The sequence below is a fragment of the Phascolarctos cinereus genome, unplaced genomic scaffold (genome assembly GCF_003287225.1).
Source record: "Phascolarctos cinereus isolate Bilbo 61053 unplaced genomic scaffold, phaCin_HiC Scaffold_2;HRSCAF=192, whole genome shotgun sequence".
NCBI lineage: Eukaryota > Metazoa > Chordata > Mammalia > Diprotodontia > Phascolarctidae > Phascolarctos > Phascolarctos cinereus.
This window is the reverse complement of record NW_027555625.1, coordinates 81,750,846-81,767,961: the sequence shown is the minus strand read 5'-3', so window position 1 is coordinate 81,767,961 and position 17,116 is coordinate 81,750,846. Positions and strand designations below refer to the sequence as shown.

At 39.7% G+C, this 17,116-nt stretch overlaps 1 long non-coding RNA gene across 1 annotated transcript in view; it reads left to right on the top strand.

Annotated features, from left to right (window-relative positions):
* The first annotated feature begins 3,070 nt into the window (after positions 1 to 3,070).
* Positions 3,071 to 17,116, top strand: part of LOC110193266 (uncharacterized) — a 48,419-nt gene continuing 34,373 nt past the window's right edge. Inside the window, exon 1 of the long non-coding RNA XR_013484306.1 lies at positions 3,071 to 3,170. This is a non-coding gene — a long non-coding RNA (uncharacterized LOC110193266). The remainder of the gene's footprint in view (positions 3,171 to 17,116) is intronic.

Sequence of the window (17,116 nt, the reverse complement as noted above, 5' to 3'; positions counted from 1 at the left end):
ACTGCCAAATTGATAATGTCTTATTTTAACTTCTGAGCTCCATGAAAGTATCTTTACCTACTTGGATATTTTCCTGTGACTTAAAACATAACATGTCCTAAAATAAGCTTATTATATTTTCCTCTAAACTTGCTGCTTCTTCTGACTTCATTGTTTCAGTCTGAGAAAGACCAAGGCAAATCAAGTAAATGAGAATTTATTAAGTACATATGTGCTGATTTATATGGAGATGTGTTTTGCATGACTATACCTGTATAACTTATGTCAAATCGCTTCTCTTTTCAATGAAGGGGGGAAAGGAGGGAGGGAGAGAATTTGGAACTCAAATTTTGAAAAAAAAAAAAAGAATGTTAAAATTGTTTTTATATGTAATTGGGGAAAAATAAAATATTAAAGTGTAAAAAAAAGTGCTTTTGTGCTAAAGCAAGTATGCTAGCTATAAAGAAGAATATTTTAACTGTGAGACGTGTTCTGTTTTGGAAAGATTGTCAAAGCTTTGCTGAAGACCATTCAACTTCTTTTCTTACCTTGCTTCTGTTTCTGAATTGCCTGCCATAGTAAAAATAATAATAATAATAACCATTTATTTAGAGTTTTAAGGGTTTGCAAAGCACTTTATACATGCCATCTAATTTAATCCTTGAAACAACTTCGTGAAATCGATGTTATAATTATTACCCTCATTTTACAGATGAGGAAACTGGAGCTGAGATGTTAAGTGACTTGCCCATGCAAAATTTTGATTCTAGTCTTCCCAATTTCAAAGCCAATGCTGTATCTACTAGGCTATCTAATTGCCTTCGTCCAATTAGTTGTATAACTTCAATGGGAAAGGACAAAGCACAAAAATGATGTCTCATTCCCAGCTGGTAAGAGAGGATAATAATGGCTGCTTGTGTAAGTCATCAGGAGATGGAAGGATTAGGAGATGATATCCGCTGGGAAATCTGACCTCCTTACAGAAAGGTACCGATGGGGAAGGCGGAACCTCCCAACCCAGACAGGTCTAGCTGGAACCTGAACAATTCTCAGACTGCCTGCGATTTCTGGAAAGGCCTGTTGTCCTTGCTTTCCAGTGAAGCCCATCTCAACTTTTTAAAGACATTTTTTAAAATCTTTTTTAAAGGTTAGACTTAAATACTAAAATTTAAATGCACAATAAGAAAAAAAGAAAGATTATGAGCTTAAATATTAAAACATAAAAAATAAGAAAAAATGTGCACAGCAGAAAAGTAAGAGAGGATTCAAAATACATAGCAATAAATTTCCATTTCAAGAAAGCCTATGTAATAAATACTACACTTTGCCTTGAGAGCTGTCCATCTTTTCTTTGCTTCCTTGTAAGTTTTCTTTTGTTCTCTGATGTGCACTTTTTACTTTGTTCTCTTTTCTCCCTTCTTCCCCACTCTCCCTGCCCCATGCTACAATTAAGCGAAGATATATTTACATCTTTTAAAGCCATTTAGAGGAGCCAAGCGACAGGGCTCTTAACCACTGTTCTGCGAAGGAGCCAGTGACCTGGGCTTGGAGCATGGAGGGTCATTCAGTCGGAGGCAACATGAGGGAGGTCACAGCAGCAGGAGGGGGGGGGGTGCTGTTGCATCAGCGCCCGGATGGCTCTGCAGAGCTGCCTGAGGGAGTGAGTTCACAGCAGGACACCAGCACACTGTCAGTATCTACTTCCAAATTAGGAAGGAAGCCTAGAAGAATTGGAGTGAATGGAGGAGGAGAAAAGACAAGTGCCAGAGGAAGGTTCTGTTAATCTCTCTGCTTAGATAGGGAAGCAAAGGGTCACCGAGTTACATTTCCTGCCCTCGTTAAGATTATGTCAGTGTATAGAATGAACATCCCAATGCATCAGGTCCTGCTATCAATTTGTGGTTCATTTTCGAAGCTTAAATGCTCTTTTTTTTCCTTTTACCTAGCAATTAGAATGCATCCTAATAACACCGAGAGTCTCTGGGGAAGCACTGGCTGTGGTGGGAAGAGAGCAGGGCCTAGAGTCAGGAGACCTGGGCTGGAATTCCGGCTCTGACATTTATTAGCTGTATGACCTTAAGTCAGTCCCTTTATTTCTCTACACCTTAATCTCCCCATCTGTAAAATGGGTATATTAATGCTTCCACTACCTAACTCATGAGGTTGTAAGAAAAGCTCTTTGTACCCTTGTCCTTGTAACTTTGGGCTCCCCTTTAATATGCTGTCTTTGCCCACGTGGCTGGGCAAGTCACTTAACCTCTGTTTGTCTCAGTTTCCTAAACTGTAAAATAGGGATAATAGCAGCACCTATCTCCCAGGGTTGCTATGAGGATCATATGAGAAAATATTTGTAAAGCACTTGGTATAGAGCCTGGCACATAGTAGGCTCTATATAAATGCATATTCCCTCCTCCCTTCCTCTCCCCTCCCCTCCTCTCTTAGATCATGGAGGTAGGAACACTGATGGTGACATTCCTTAAGTATAGGTTTGTTACCTCCATTGAATAACTACAGTGGTCTCCTATTACCTCCAGAATTAAATATAAATTCTCTGTCCAGCATTTTAACCCCTTCACAAATTAGATGCTTCCTAAAGGTCTAGTCCTCCTCACACTCTGCTATTTAGCTACATCAGCCTCCCTTTTGTTGCTCTTACACAACACTCTCTCTCCAGATTCCTCACCTGTTTGACTCTTCAAACCCTTCACAATCTGGCCTCTTCCTACATTTCCAGTTTTCTTATATTTTACTCCCTTCCAATACTCTACCAGTGATACTTGTCTCCTTTCAGTACCTCCCCCCAAGGCACCCCTTCCCCTGAATGCATTTTCACTGGCTAATCACCAGGCTGGAATTCTATCCCAGTCATCTCTACTCCTTTGCTTCCCTGGCTTCCTTCAAGTCCCAACTAAAATCCCACCATCTTTCCCAATGCTAATATATTAATGCTAGTGCCTTCTCCTTGAGATTATCTCCAATTTATCGTGTATATCTTTGTATACGGTTGGTTAAGTGTTATCTACCCCATTAGGCTATAAGCTTCTTGAGAGCAGGGACTGTTTTTTGGCTTTCTTTGTATCCCCAGGACTTAGCACTGTGCCTGGAACGTATGATTATTCCTGTTGGTGGCTGAAGTGAAGTGAAAATGGATGTTATGAGAGCTGAGCAGGTTCTTCAGCTGAGAGTTCAAGGTATTTGTAGGAACATTATTATATATATTGAAGTCCCCAAGGGGAAGGGCAGGCAATGAAGTGGATGGGAAGGTTATGAACTAAGAGCTAAATTCTCCCCATACCCCCCCCATCCTCTGAGAAGGCAAGAAAAGACAGCCCATTACAAATATGAATAGTCATGCAAAACAAATTCCCAGTTAACCTTGTGAAAAAGAAAAAGAAAGAAAGAAAGAAGGAAAGAGAGAGAGAGAGAGAGAGAGAGAGAGAGAGAGAGAGAGAGAGAAGAGAGAGAGAGAGAAGAGAAAGAGAAAAAAATGTGCTTCAATTTGTCCTCTGTCAGGTCTCTCTCTGCAACTGGATAGCATGTTTCGTAATGAGTGGGTCATCCATGGAACTGTGGTGGGTCATCTATGTTTCTGACTCTTTCCAAATTGATTAGCTTTATAATATTGTTGTTTTTGTATGAATTGTTCTAAGGAGAGAAAATGGAAGGATCATAGGTCTGCCCTAAAACTATGCCTTCCAAAAGAGCCTACACTTCATATTTCAAGAAACCATAAAATACCCAGATCTTTTAGAACTAGGGTGCAAAGTAGAAATAGAAAGAACCCACTGGCCAACTCCTAAAAGAAGTCCCAATGTGAAAACTCTCAGGAATTTTATAGATCTAGTCCAGAGCTTCCCGGTCAAAGAAAAAGCACAGCAAGAAGCTAGCCAGAAAGAAAGAATTTAAATATCAAGAAGCAACAGTTAGGATCACACATGAGTTACCAGACACCACCACAAAGGAGCAGAAACCTTGAAATAAAAATATTCCAGAAGGCAGAAGATATAAGTTCACAACCAAGAAAAACTTAGCCAGCAAAACTGAGTGTAATCCCACAGGAAAAAAAAATATATATTTTAATGAAATAGAGAACTAAGAGGGAAAGAGGAGAAAGGAAAATTAGGGAGAGGGCAGGGAGAAATTGGTCCTAAGCAAAATAGACTCTAGCTAAGAATATATGAAAATATTTGTGGTTCTTTCTATGGTGGTAAAGAATTGGATGGATACCCATCAATTGAGTATGGTATATGTTATGGTATATAAATGTGATGGAATACTATTCATCTGTGAGAAATGATGGAGCAAATAGATTCAGAGAAAACTAGGAAGATGTATATGTACTGACAGAGTGGTAAACAGAATCAGAAGAAGGGTTTATACAGAGACAATGATATTTTAATGACAATTGACTTTGAAAGACTGAGGAACCTGGGTCAACGTAACAATCAAAAATGATTCCAAAGAACTAGTAATGAAACATGCTTACTTACCTCCCGGTAGTGAGTTAAAAGACCCAGGGTGCAAAATGAGTCATTTTTTGGACGCAGATAATGTGAAAATTTGTTTTGACTATTTATATTTATAATAGGAGTTATATTTTTTCTTTCTTTCTCAATGTGGGGAGAGTGTGTGGAAGAAAATTCAGATTTTTGCTGCTTGAAAAAAATTAATTTAAAAAAAAGCTAAAATCCTACCTCTCCTAGTCTTCTCCATACTTCTCCACTCAGCTCCATACCCCACTCTCTCAGTACCTTTCTCTGAGATGACTTTCCATTTATACTTCTGACTTGGTTCAGTCAGTAAATAGTTTCCTTGTTCAGTTAATATTTATTAAATGGCTATTATGTGCCAGGCACTGTGCTGAGGTCTGTGGAAAAAAGAGTCAAAAGACAGTCCCTGCCCTTAAAGAGCTTATAATCTAAAGGGGGGGGGAAGGGAAAGCAAACAAATATGTGCAAACAAGGACAGCTAGGTGGTATGGTAGATATAGTGCCTGGCCTGGAGTCAAGAAGATTTGAGTTCAAACACTCACTAGCTGTGTGACCCTGGAAAAGTCACTTAACCCTGTTTGCCTCAGTTTCTTCATCTGTAAAATGAGCTGGAGAAGGAAATAGCAAACCATTCCAGTTTCTTTGCCAAGAAAACTCCAGATGGGGTCATAAAGAGTTGGATGTGATGAACAGCAACACTTAAACAAACAAGCCATATATAGAATACACAGGAAATAATTAGGGGAGGAGTTTATGTGTTGTTCCCTCCAACCCTACTTCATAGAATCTTTGCTCCATAAGGGAAAGAGATCATATTTTGGCCTTTGTTTTTGGTACAATGTGTGGCACATAATTAGCAGATGGCACCTCTTGACTTGACCTCACCTGGTTCGGGGTGTCAGGGGGCATAAGACAAAAGGTGCCTAGTACAGGAGAGGTGAAGTTGGTCAAACCCAGCTGTCTCGTTGTTGGGCCATCTGCTTGCCCACAATAAAATTCCCTCTCACCTCATTTGAGAATGAACTGGAGTGTCTCCTTCTTAGTAGAGGACTGCGGTCAAACTATAGGCCCCAAATCCAAGGATATAGGAGGAAATGTGAAGGGACATTCAAGAAAAATTCAAATATTCTACAGAAATTTTAAAAAGCTATCATTTACTCATGTGCATGAATTCCTCAATGAAAATAGGGAAAAAACCCAACAACCCAGTAGTGTGCTGATTCTTCCACCTGGCCCTGACTGTCCCCAGATCTCAGGGCCGTTGCCTCTACCACTGTGGGCTTGGCCACTGCTGAGTCTGCTTTTTAATATCCTCCTGGGACAGGAGGAGGCTGACTGGAGAGATGAGAGGCAGAGAGAGCAGAAGGTGAATGAGATGGAGCCACTGGCAGCTGCCTTATTGTTCAATCTCCCAGAAATCTTGTCTTGGGCCAAAGAGATCAGTTGGCCCTGACGAGCTGCCCTGGAGGGTTAGTGGGTGGGGAGGACATTTGCTTTTCTATTTAATTTCATGGCTACTTTAAATGCATTTAATTTTTATCTCAGGAAATGAGCTTTGAAATTAAATAGACTTGCCTGGGCAGCAGAGCAGCCTTCCCTACCCTAAAAGAGACACAATTTTCATACCAAAACTAAGGTCCCTGTGTGTGCACTGGGAGTTTGCTACTATTGACTTCCTTTGTCACCTTGGCCAAGTCAACTGACTTTCCTTCATTTCAATTTTCTCCCTGGGAGAGGCAGAAAAACTTCTTGTAAAATATCATGAGGGTCCTTCACTCAGGGAGCTGAGAACGGATGCTCGTGTCTGAGATATATATGACTGGCTCATTTGGGGTGGAGAGGAAGGAGAGGAAATCCTGTGGAAAGTCAAGCCAGTCCAACAACTGGTCTGATGGCATGTCAGAGAGGGAGAGTTGGCCCCCTGCCATTGGCTGCACCTTGGATCTGGCCCTTAACTGGGTTGTGCCAGACTTTGGGATGTCTGAAAACAACATGAATAAAATTTAAAAAAAGGTCTTTTAGTCAGATGTATTCGATTTCCTGGTTTTAGCCTTTGGGTGAAGAAATTCATTTACTCCCTTCTTCATTCTGCATTGTCTGCCCTTCTGTTTCCCAAAGAAGTCACACACCATCATAAACTCACTGCCTCTGTTTCCCAGAGGACCAGGAGTGGTCCTTCCTAGATGTTATATGTCAGGGTTAAAACACCTTGGCATCGAGTCAGAAGGGAGCTTTCCAAGCCCCTACCTCCACTGGGTAGGCTTTCTGTCAAATACTACTTTTTCCCACCCTTTGCAAATATTCTGTCTACCCCCATAACTTCTTAAAGCAGAACAAAATAAAACAAAACCTCTTTCACTTGCTAAACCTTCAGGTGATCACGGTGAGTACCCAAGGAGGGGGGCCAAAGTGACTGATTTTATGTTGGCCCCCCTCATCTACTACACTGTACATGGTTCATGGATGACAGCCACCAGGGCACCCTTCCCTGGCACCTGTCCACAACTAATCTTCCACCTCTAACAATAGACATTCCTCCTGCCAAGGAAAGCTGGCTGAAATATTGGACCTCAACACCCAACTGGCTCCCCACCCTGAAGTCGGAGCCAAACAGGGTTAGCAAACATGGTGTAAAGAAAGGCTGTAGAAATCAAGTTCAGCTAACAAATGTTCTTTGAAGACCCTCCCCTCCACCTCTCTTCTCTCTAGCACTGTGTCCAGTTTCATTGAGGATACCAAAAAAGTAGGGTAGAGCTTGCATTAAAATCTGGTTAAGGGGCAAGATTTACACAGGTAATGTAAGTGGAGAATAATTCCAGACAAAATAACAATAATACATTATACTGACTTGTAGGCTGCCAACTCTAAATGTTATAGGAGTTCAGAGAGGGAGAAATCAGTATAGGATGTAGTATCATGGAGGTTCCTAAGACAGACATCTTAGAGACCAGCTAGGGATTAGATCTGGTAGATAAAATGCCTGAAGTACTATGGACATAGGGTCTCAGTATTGTGCAGGTAGCAACAGAAAACATCCCAAAGAAAAAGATCAAGAAAGCAAAATGGCGGTCTGATGAGGCTTTACAAATAACTGATGAAAAAAAGAAAATGAAAGGTAAAGGAGAAAGGGGAAGATATACCCAGCTGAATGCAGAATTCAGACAAGAGGTAAGGTTTTCTTACCTGAGTAATGCAAGGAAATAGAAGAAAACAAGAAAATGGGAAAGATAAGAGATTTCTTCAAGAAAAGTAGAGATATCAAGAGAATGGTTTCATGCAAAATGGGCGTGATAAAAGACAAAAATGGTAGGGACTTAACAGAAATAGAAGAGATTAAGAAAAGGTGGCAAGAATATATAGAACTATAACATCACTCATAACCATGAATGGTTACTGATCTAGAGCCAGATGTCCTGGAGAATGAAGTCAAGTGGACCTTAGGAAGCATTGCCAACAATAAGGCTAGTGGAGGTGGTGGAATTCCAGCTGCACTATTTAAAATCTGAGAAGATGATGCTGTTAAAGTGCTGCACTCAATATGCCAGCAAATTTGGAAAACTCAGCAGTCACTGGATTGGAAAAGTTCAGTTTATGTCCCAGTTCTAAAGAAGGGCAATGCCAAGGAATGTTTAAATTACTGAACAGTTGTGCTCATTTCACACACCGGCAAAGTTATGCTTAAGATTCTGTTAACTAGGCTTCAGCAATACGTGAACTGAGAATTACCAGAAGAGTAGGCTGGTTTTCAAAGAGGCAGAGACTCTACAGTCCAAACTGCCAACATTTGGTGGATTATAGAAAAAGCAAGGGAGCTCCAGAAGAATATCTACTTCTGCTTCACTAACTATACTAAAGCCTTTGACTGTGTGGATCACAATAAAATGGGCAAGTCCTCAAAGAGATGAGAGTACCAGATTATCTCACCTGTCTCCTAAGGAACCTGTATGCAGGTAAAAAAACAACAGTTAAAACTAAATATGGAACAACTGATTGGTTTAAGATTGGAAAAAGAGTTTGACAATGCTGAATTTTGTCACCTTAATTATTTAGCTTTCATGCAGAGCATGTCCTGTGAAATGCCAGGCTGCATGAATCAAAAGCCAGAATTAAGGTTGCTGGGAGAAATATCAACAATCTCAGATATGCAGGTATGCATTCTGATGGTAGAAAGTGAAGACAAATTAAGAAGCCTCTTCATGAAGGTGAAAGAGGAAAGTATAAATGCTGTCTTGAAGCTTAACATCAAAGAAAAAAAAAACTAGGGTCTTGGCAATTGGAAACCTCCTGGCGGATAGAGGGAAAAGAAATGGAAGCAGTGTCAGATTTTATACTCTTGGGCTTAAAGATCACTGCAGATGGTGACTACAGCCATGAAATTAAAAGACACTTGCTCCTTGGAAGGAAAGCCATGGCAAATTTGGACAGCACACTAGAAAGCAGAGACATCACCTTGCTGACAAAGGCCCATATAGTCAAAAGTATGGTTCTTTTCAGTAGCAATGTATGGTGAGAGTTGCATTACAAGGAAAGCTGAGCACCCCAGAGTCAACTCTTTAGAATTGTGGTGTTGGAGAAGACTCAAGAATCCATTGGGCAGCAAAAACATTGAATTAGTCAATACTTTAAAAAATTAACTCCAACTATTCACTGGAAGGACAAATATTGAAGCTGAAACTTAAATACGTTGGCTACATAATGAGAAGACAGGGCTAATTGGAAAAGACCCTGATGTTGGGAAGTATTGAAAGCAAAGGAAAAGGGGATGGCAGAGGATGAGAGGGATAGATGTCATCTTGGAAACAAGGAACATGAGCTTGGACAGACTTTGGGAGATAGAAGAGAATAGAAGGGCCTAGCATGCTACAGTCCGTGGGGTCACAATGACTGCACAACAGCAACAGTTCTACTCTACTTTCATTTTACAGATGAGGAAGTGGAGTCCCAGAGAGGTGACATGTTTCATCCAGGTCACACAGGTGCAGGGTTGGGATGTGAACCTAGGGTCTTCTTGCTCCAAACCCAGTGTTCTTTTCATTATATACCATGCTTCTTTCCCTCCTTCTGTAACACTCCTAACCTGTGTGTATGGATTTTTAAGCCTGTGATATCACAAAGCTCCCTTGCTGACACTTTACTCTGATAGTACAGAATGGTGAAAGTGCTGGATGTGGATTTAGGAAAAACCTCCTTCAGATGCTGGCTTCTGACACTGGTTCTGTGACCTCTGTGAGCCTTACTTTCCTCATCTGTAAATGGACATAATTATGTCTGAACTACCCACCTTGCATAAGACTCAAAAAGAGATCATGTATGTAAGATTCTTATTAAATTTTAATGGGTGAATGAAGTAAAATAAAATGTATCAAGGGCTTACTATATGCCAAGTACTATGATAAGCTCTGGGACTACAAATAGAAAAAAACTAGACAATACCTTCTTTCAAGAAGCTCACACTATAATTGGAAGGGGAGAACACAGCCTCAGGGATCTGGAAAAGCCTACAGGTCCTAAGAGTGTTGTGCTAGAGTAGATGGAAAAGCCTAGGAATCCTTAAACTGCATTGGTAAGTCAGATGACAGTGTTTGGGGCTGTAGGACATAGGCACATGACAGATGATGGCAGGGCTTGGAGGAGCTTACGAGGAAGTGGCATTGCAGATGGTAAAGACCAGTGGTCCTCCTTCTCGTTGGAAGTAATTGACTTGGTGATTCTCAATGTATCCCAGACACGTGGGCAGTCAAGTTGTCCTGGGAGGGGAATGAAGGGGGAAGGCAAGAGGGCTGGATAGGTCCCCTAGCCCTCCTGCTCTTCCTACCCATTGACCAAATGAATGGGTTCTGGAATACCACAGAGATGAGGAGGCAAGGTGGAGGAGGGTGCTACATAAATGTCAGTTGTTTCTATTATTTTTGTTGCTATACATTAATAGATATGAGAATTCACTGTGTGATACTTTCTTCATTGATAGATAGCAAACCCTCCAGGTCTTTTCACCCATTGCAGTGCTTATCCATGTATTTTTTAAATTTTATTTTTAATTTATGGGACAAAACAAGGATTTCTCTAGCAGTACAAAAAAAAAAAGATGGTTACACGTGGAACTATAAATCTACTATGCACAACTTGCTATTCCTTTCAAATATACAACAAAATTATGTAAATTTCTTCTTTCTTTCCTTCCTTTTCTTCCTTCCTTTCTTCCTTCCTTCCTTCCTTCCTTCCTCCCTCCCTCCCTCCCTCCCTCCCTTTCTTTCTTTCTTTCTTTCTTTCTTTCTTTCTTTCTTTCTTTCTTTCTTTCTTTCTTCCATTAGTCCTCTGTGGATTATCTTCCAATGCCCTGGACACCTTCCTCTGGTTTTCACACTTTGGGAATTCCAATGTACTTCTCCATCTGTGAGTTTTCAATTAGCCAGGACTTGTGCCTGTCCTTACTGACAGAAAAACCTTAGGGCTAGGACTAGGTATGGAGTCACTGAATTCCTCACAAGTTGGACCCTCCCCTCCATCTGGCTCCTCCTGCTGCCTTCCCTTCTCCCTCAATTCTTAGTCCCAGGGGAACCTAGCCTGTGGCAAAATCCATTTGTGGAATGAATTACTCTAAGAAACTTTCCCTTTTTACATCTGTTGACAACAAATTTCCTCTTAATCCTTTCCCACATGTTAGGAATAAGGAAATTGTATTCATCCCTGTTTCCCCATTCCACTACATCATAGTATCACCTGCAGCAGATGCCTCTTAACTCCAAGAAGTAAAAGACTGAAAAATAAAGTAAGAGGAAGTAGTGGGGGGAAAGGGAAAATCTGTCACAGAATCTTTCATATTAATTTATTAGGGGAAGAAATCTTGTTTGAAGAGGGTCTTCAAAGATGCATTTTGTTCTACTGAATCACGGCTTTAAAAAAATCAATAACAGACATAATAGGATTTCATATATTCGATATCTTCCAGTCCGTTGTGTAACTACAAAGCTGTCTTCTTTTTTGGATAATTTGCTGGGAAGGCCTGCCTGTCTCCTTTTTATAGTTTCATCAACAATACACTTATTAGATGAACTCACTGTCTTTTTTAGGGAAAGCCAAACGTGACTTGGTAGTTGATGATGTCTTTTCAGTTATTTTTTTAAAAACAAAAGCACATATTTTTCTTCTGTTCTTTCAGAAGTTTTTCCTTTTTAGGATAAATTGAAAGACTGACCCTGAATGTCTTTAAAATTTATTGTGTGAAGCAACGATTGCTTCTCCACAGTCAGTCCCAGACATTTTTTTCTTCACCTTTCTTTCATTTTTAAACATTTTTCTTTAAAAAAAATTGCTGATAACTTTTAGTTTCCTATCATCTTCATTTCCCAATATAGTCCTCTCCTTATCCCACCTAGAGAGTCATGCCTTATAACACAAGCTAAAAGAGAAAGAAAAAGAAAAGCAGCGAAGCAAAGCTAACCAGCATATTTATAAAATCTGAAGGTATATACTGTGTTTCACTTCCATAGACACTCATGTCTGCAAGGAAAGAGAGGGGGTGCATTCTAACAGCTCTTCTTCAGGGCCAGGCTTGTTCATCATAATTGCACAGTATTCTCCTTCTTTCCTTCTTTCTTTCCCTCTATCCTTCCATCCTTCCTTTCCTTCCTTCCTTCCTTCCTTCTTTCCTCTCTCTCCTTCCCTTCTTGCATTACAATGGTATTGCATCATAGTTGTGTAACGTAACTAGTTCATTTGTTCTCTAACTGAAGCACATCACCTCAGTTTCTCGTTCTTTGCCACTCAAAGAGAGTTCTGAATATTTTTGTACGTTCTTAGAGTCTATTTTTCATAGGATTAATCCTTCCCTTAATCCGTTCTCCCTCTGATTCCCCTCTCCCTTTTCCCTCTTGTTTCCTCATTGAATAAAATGTCTTTCTGTACCCAAGTGTGTGTGTGTGTACATTCTTCCATGCTCTGAGCAGCTCAGTGAGGTACAGGTGTGAACTTCTCCTCCCACCCCTTCCTCCTTGTTTGAACAGATTTTTTGGTGCACCCTGATCATAGGAGGAATTTCCACCGTTCTTCCTGTCTCTCTGCCACCCCTGGAACCTCTAGATTTTGGCTATTATGTTTCTGGGAGTTTTTATTTGGTGATTTCTTTCAGGAAATGAGTGGCAGTTTCTTTCTATTTCCACTTTGCCCTATGGTTCTAAGAGGTCTGGACAGTTCTGTTTCATGATTTGCTGAAAGGTGATGTCTGGGCTCTTTCTGTGGTCATAGCTTTCCGGTAGTCCAATGACTCATCTCTTTGATCTGTTTTCCAGGTCAGTTGCTTCTGCTATGAGACATATTACTTTTTCTTCTACATTTTTCAGTAAGTTTTTTCAGCCTTGTTTTAATATTTCTTTTTGACTCATGGAATCATTATATTCTATTTCACACATTTAAATTTAGTTTTAATTCATATCCAATTTAATTTACTTGCTCCTTGGTTAGTACACGATGTAGGGCCTATAGCCACCCCTTGTCTGGGACGCCCCTCCTAGGCTTCAGCCCCCTCGAATCAGTTCTGAGTCTGTAACTCAGAGCTGGCTGGCAAACAACAGAGCTGCCAGTTGGTATCGATCCCTGCGCTTTCCCCAAGTTTAGATCACCCTGTACTGGATTTGGGACTTCTCGCATTGGTGTGCAGCTTCTCCCTGCATTGGAATTCAACGCATATTTGGGCTAGTAAAATAGGTCACTGTGGTTTTTGTCTTAGGTCTCTTGAACAGGATTTGGTATAGTGACTTTTCCAGATCTGTTTGGTGGAACTGTGGACTAGAGTTTGGCTGTACTTCTTTCTCATTCTCTACCATCTTGGCTCTTATCTCTCCCTATATTCTTCATATTTGCAATTGTTTATAACTCAGAAATACTCCTTTATATTCACATTTCACAATTTGTTGATTCAGTCCCCAAATGATGAACATGTATTTACTTTGTTTCTGTTTTTTTTTTTTGTTTTTTGGTGACTTGCCCAGGGTCACACAGCCAGCAAGTATTTCTGTTTTTTACACACACACAAACATGCACACTCCTACAAAATGCTGCTATAAATATTTTGTTATATATTGGAACTTTCTATCCTATACCTCCTTGGTATCTATGCATAGCAGTGAAACTTCTCAGTAGAAGGGTATGATTTCATCATAATAATAGCTAATGTGGAAATATGTCTTGCATGACTTCATATGTATAATGGATATCATATTTCCTGCCTAATGGGTGATGAAAGGGCAGGAGGGAGGAAATTCAGAACTGAAAAATAAAATTTAAAAAAAAAGTATACTTCCATTAAAAATAATAAAAGGTAACATTCATATTGCAATTGGAGGTTTATAAAGCTATTTATATTATCTCATCTGATTCTTATCAACTCTTTGAGGTCGGTGTTATTATTATTTCTATTTTAGAGATGAGAAAACTGAGATACAGATAAGCTAAGGGTCATAAAGCTAGTAAGTGTCTAGTAAGAGGCTGGATTATTATTGTTCTAGGATCTTAGAGACTGGGGACCTGCAAGCTTTTAGTATTCCCAAAGTGGTCTGATCTAGGGCAAAATCTACTTTCTGCTTTCCTGGTTTAAGATCTGCAAGTTTCTGACCTGGTTTGGGGTCTGAGCTAGTAAATGTCTGAGGTAGAATTTGAACCCAAGTCTTTCTGATCCTAGGTGCCTTGATCTATTCACTAATCACCTACCTTTGTATTTCTTCAATGCTGCTGCTTCCTCATCTAGTAATCAGATTCTGAAGTAGTCGAATCCAAATGTGGACATTTTATAAGACTCAGTGTTGATAATGCATTGCTCCAGAAATGCTGTCAGATCTCTTCTACTTGGTGGGGTTTTTTTTATGTCTTCTTTCCAATGTCCTTTATTACAGTTATTGGTATGATCTGGGTTAACTGGATCTAATACCAAATCCTCTTCAGGTTAATTTCTTTTCCTTGCTGATTGGTAATGAGGTTGCTCATAGCCTTACCTCACCTTCCTTCGTAATATTTTGTAAATAAGTTTGTACATTAAACTGATTCTGCCCTTGGCTTTCATCTCTTTCCCACTGGCAAAGAGACCAATTAATCAATTAACAATCAATCATTGAGTATTTAGTAAGCACATACTCTGTGCCAGTCACCATGGTATGATATAAAGGCAAAAACAAAAGTCAAAAAATCTTAGAGATATTCCTGAAGGGATTTATATTCCATCAGAGAAGACAGCATTTACACACACACACACACACACACACACACACACACACACACACATGAATGCATACAAGATAATTTTGGAGAGAAAGGTACTAGCATCTGAGATCAGGAAAAGCCCCATGCAGAAGGTGGCTTTTGAGCTGAGCTCTGAGGAAAACCAGGTATTTTAAGAGGCAGAAGTAAGTCAAGGATGAACTCCAGACATGAGGAAAGGCTAGTACAAAGGTACAGAGATAGAATGTCATGTGTGAAGACCATCAAGGAGAGCCACTTGGCCAGGACTTTAGAGTGTGTGAAGGACAGTAGTCTATAATAAGTCTGGAAAGATAGGTTGGAATCAGATTCTGAAAGGTTATAAATAGTAAATAAAGTAAGCAGTTAGGTAGCCCAGTGGATAGAGCACTTCTTGGTCCTGTTGTAGGGAAGACTTGGGATCAAATCCAGTCTTATACACTAACTTGCCATGTGATCCCAGGCAAGTCACTTAACTTCTGTCTGTCTCGGTTTTCTCATCCATCTATTTCTCAGGGTTGTTGCAAGGATCAAATGAAATAATCTTTGTACAGCACTTTGCAGACTTCAATGCAATATGCTAACTATTGTTAACATCACCTATTATTAGTAATCTTAGAAATCAAGTGTTTTCTGATTAAGATAATTTCTTGGCTCTTTGTACCTTATTTTACAGTATTACAGTTTAACTGTTTTACATGAGTTACTATCTCTAAGAAGTAATGATAAAGTTAATATCTTTATTTTTACATATTGCTAATTTGAAGGGTGGGGTGGGAACGAACCAATGGCTAATTTAACTGGGTGTCTTTGTCTCATCTTTATCCTTTCATCTAATTGGTATTTACTTTGTTATTTACTCAAACTAGTCAAGGATCTTTATGCACATAGTTAAGTTACAAGCTTTTGATCACTTTCATTTCTTAATCTGAAACCATATTTTCTACTGTTTTTTCCTATCCACTCCTATACTCCCTTTCTCATTAAAATCATCAAGTAAATAGTGACTTAGTTTGGAGAATCTTATCAAGTTCTTTGAAGAATTTCTCTGCTTCCTTCGTCTTCTGTAATAATTTGTTTATTAATTTTTAATTTATGGAATAAAACAAGACTTTCCATAACACAGTAATAAAAAAATGATGAATGGCATGCAGGCTAACATGACCTAACTTGTGATGTATTAGCTCAGGCTCATCCTAAGTATTTCAAATGTGACCAAGTATCATAAAAAAGATGTTTCTCATTCTTTTTGTCTACCCAATGAAAACAAAGCTGCCAACTCCCAATTCCTGGTGAGCGGTCACCAGAACTAGCCCAACCCAGACCCAGAATGCCACGGCTCCTTCACCATCTTATCTAGTAATAAACCAAACAGATCACACTCTAAGTTTACTAACAGTAAGCTGGAACTTCTCTTAACATTTGGGGCCTCTTCTCCCTAGAGTATCCACCTACCTCCGTGGCTTCTCAATCTGGAATATCCATTTCTAATGCCTGTACCCCTGCTCCCCTTTGTGAGTTCCTCTAGAGGCAATGATTTTATGGAGGGGCCCTGGGCAATCTTCATTCCCTTCCTGACTCCTGTTCCTGGCTTCAGTATTTCAAAACCATGCCCTTGAAATAGGTACCTTCATCACACTCTCCACCTCTTTGAAAATGAAAAACCAACAACAACATTTATAAAATCATATAGAATTAGAAGGGATTTTAGAGCTCCTATTCTTGCCTAATGCCCTAATTTTTATAGCTGAGAATATTGAGTCTACATATGGTACAAAGCTGGTCCATCGGATAATAGAATCACGATCCAAAAAGGTCTCAACAGGCTTTAATGTAGGGATGGATCTAATAAGATGGAATTTAATAGTGGTTATGCTGAGGCTTACACTTGTGTGAAAAACCTCAATGCCATAAGCACAAGATGGGGAGAATATGGCTAAGTAAGAGCTTATCTGCACATGATCTCGGGTTTTAGTTGACTGCACACTCCCTATGAGTCAACAGTCATTCCCTGGACATCTGATCGCCAACCATCTTGCCACCTGAACCAGAGACTATACCCTGAGAACTTAACCTTTTCAGCTCCAGACCTCCTGCTTTGAGATACTGCTGATCTGATTGGGGAATATCTTATAAGGTTCACTTTATCAGACTGGCCCCATTCACACTTTGCTCTACTCTTTTCTTGCTGACAGCCCCACCCGTCATATTATCCCTTCCCTTCTTTTTTTCTTTCACATAATTAATAATTAATTGATTCTATGATTTATTTTTTGACTCACTCATTATTTAGGATTTCCCTGTTAAATTTCCATTTGAGTCTGAGTATTTTGTTTGTGCTCCCTGAACTGATTACTATTTTTATTGCATTATGGTGTGTAAAGAATGTGCTTAATAATTCTGCCTATTCACATTTGTTT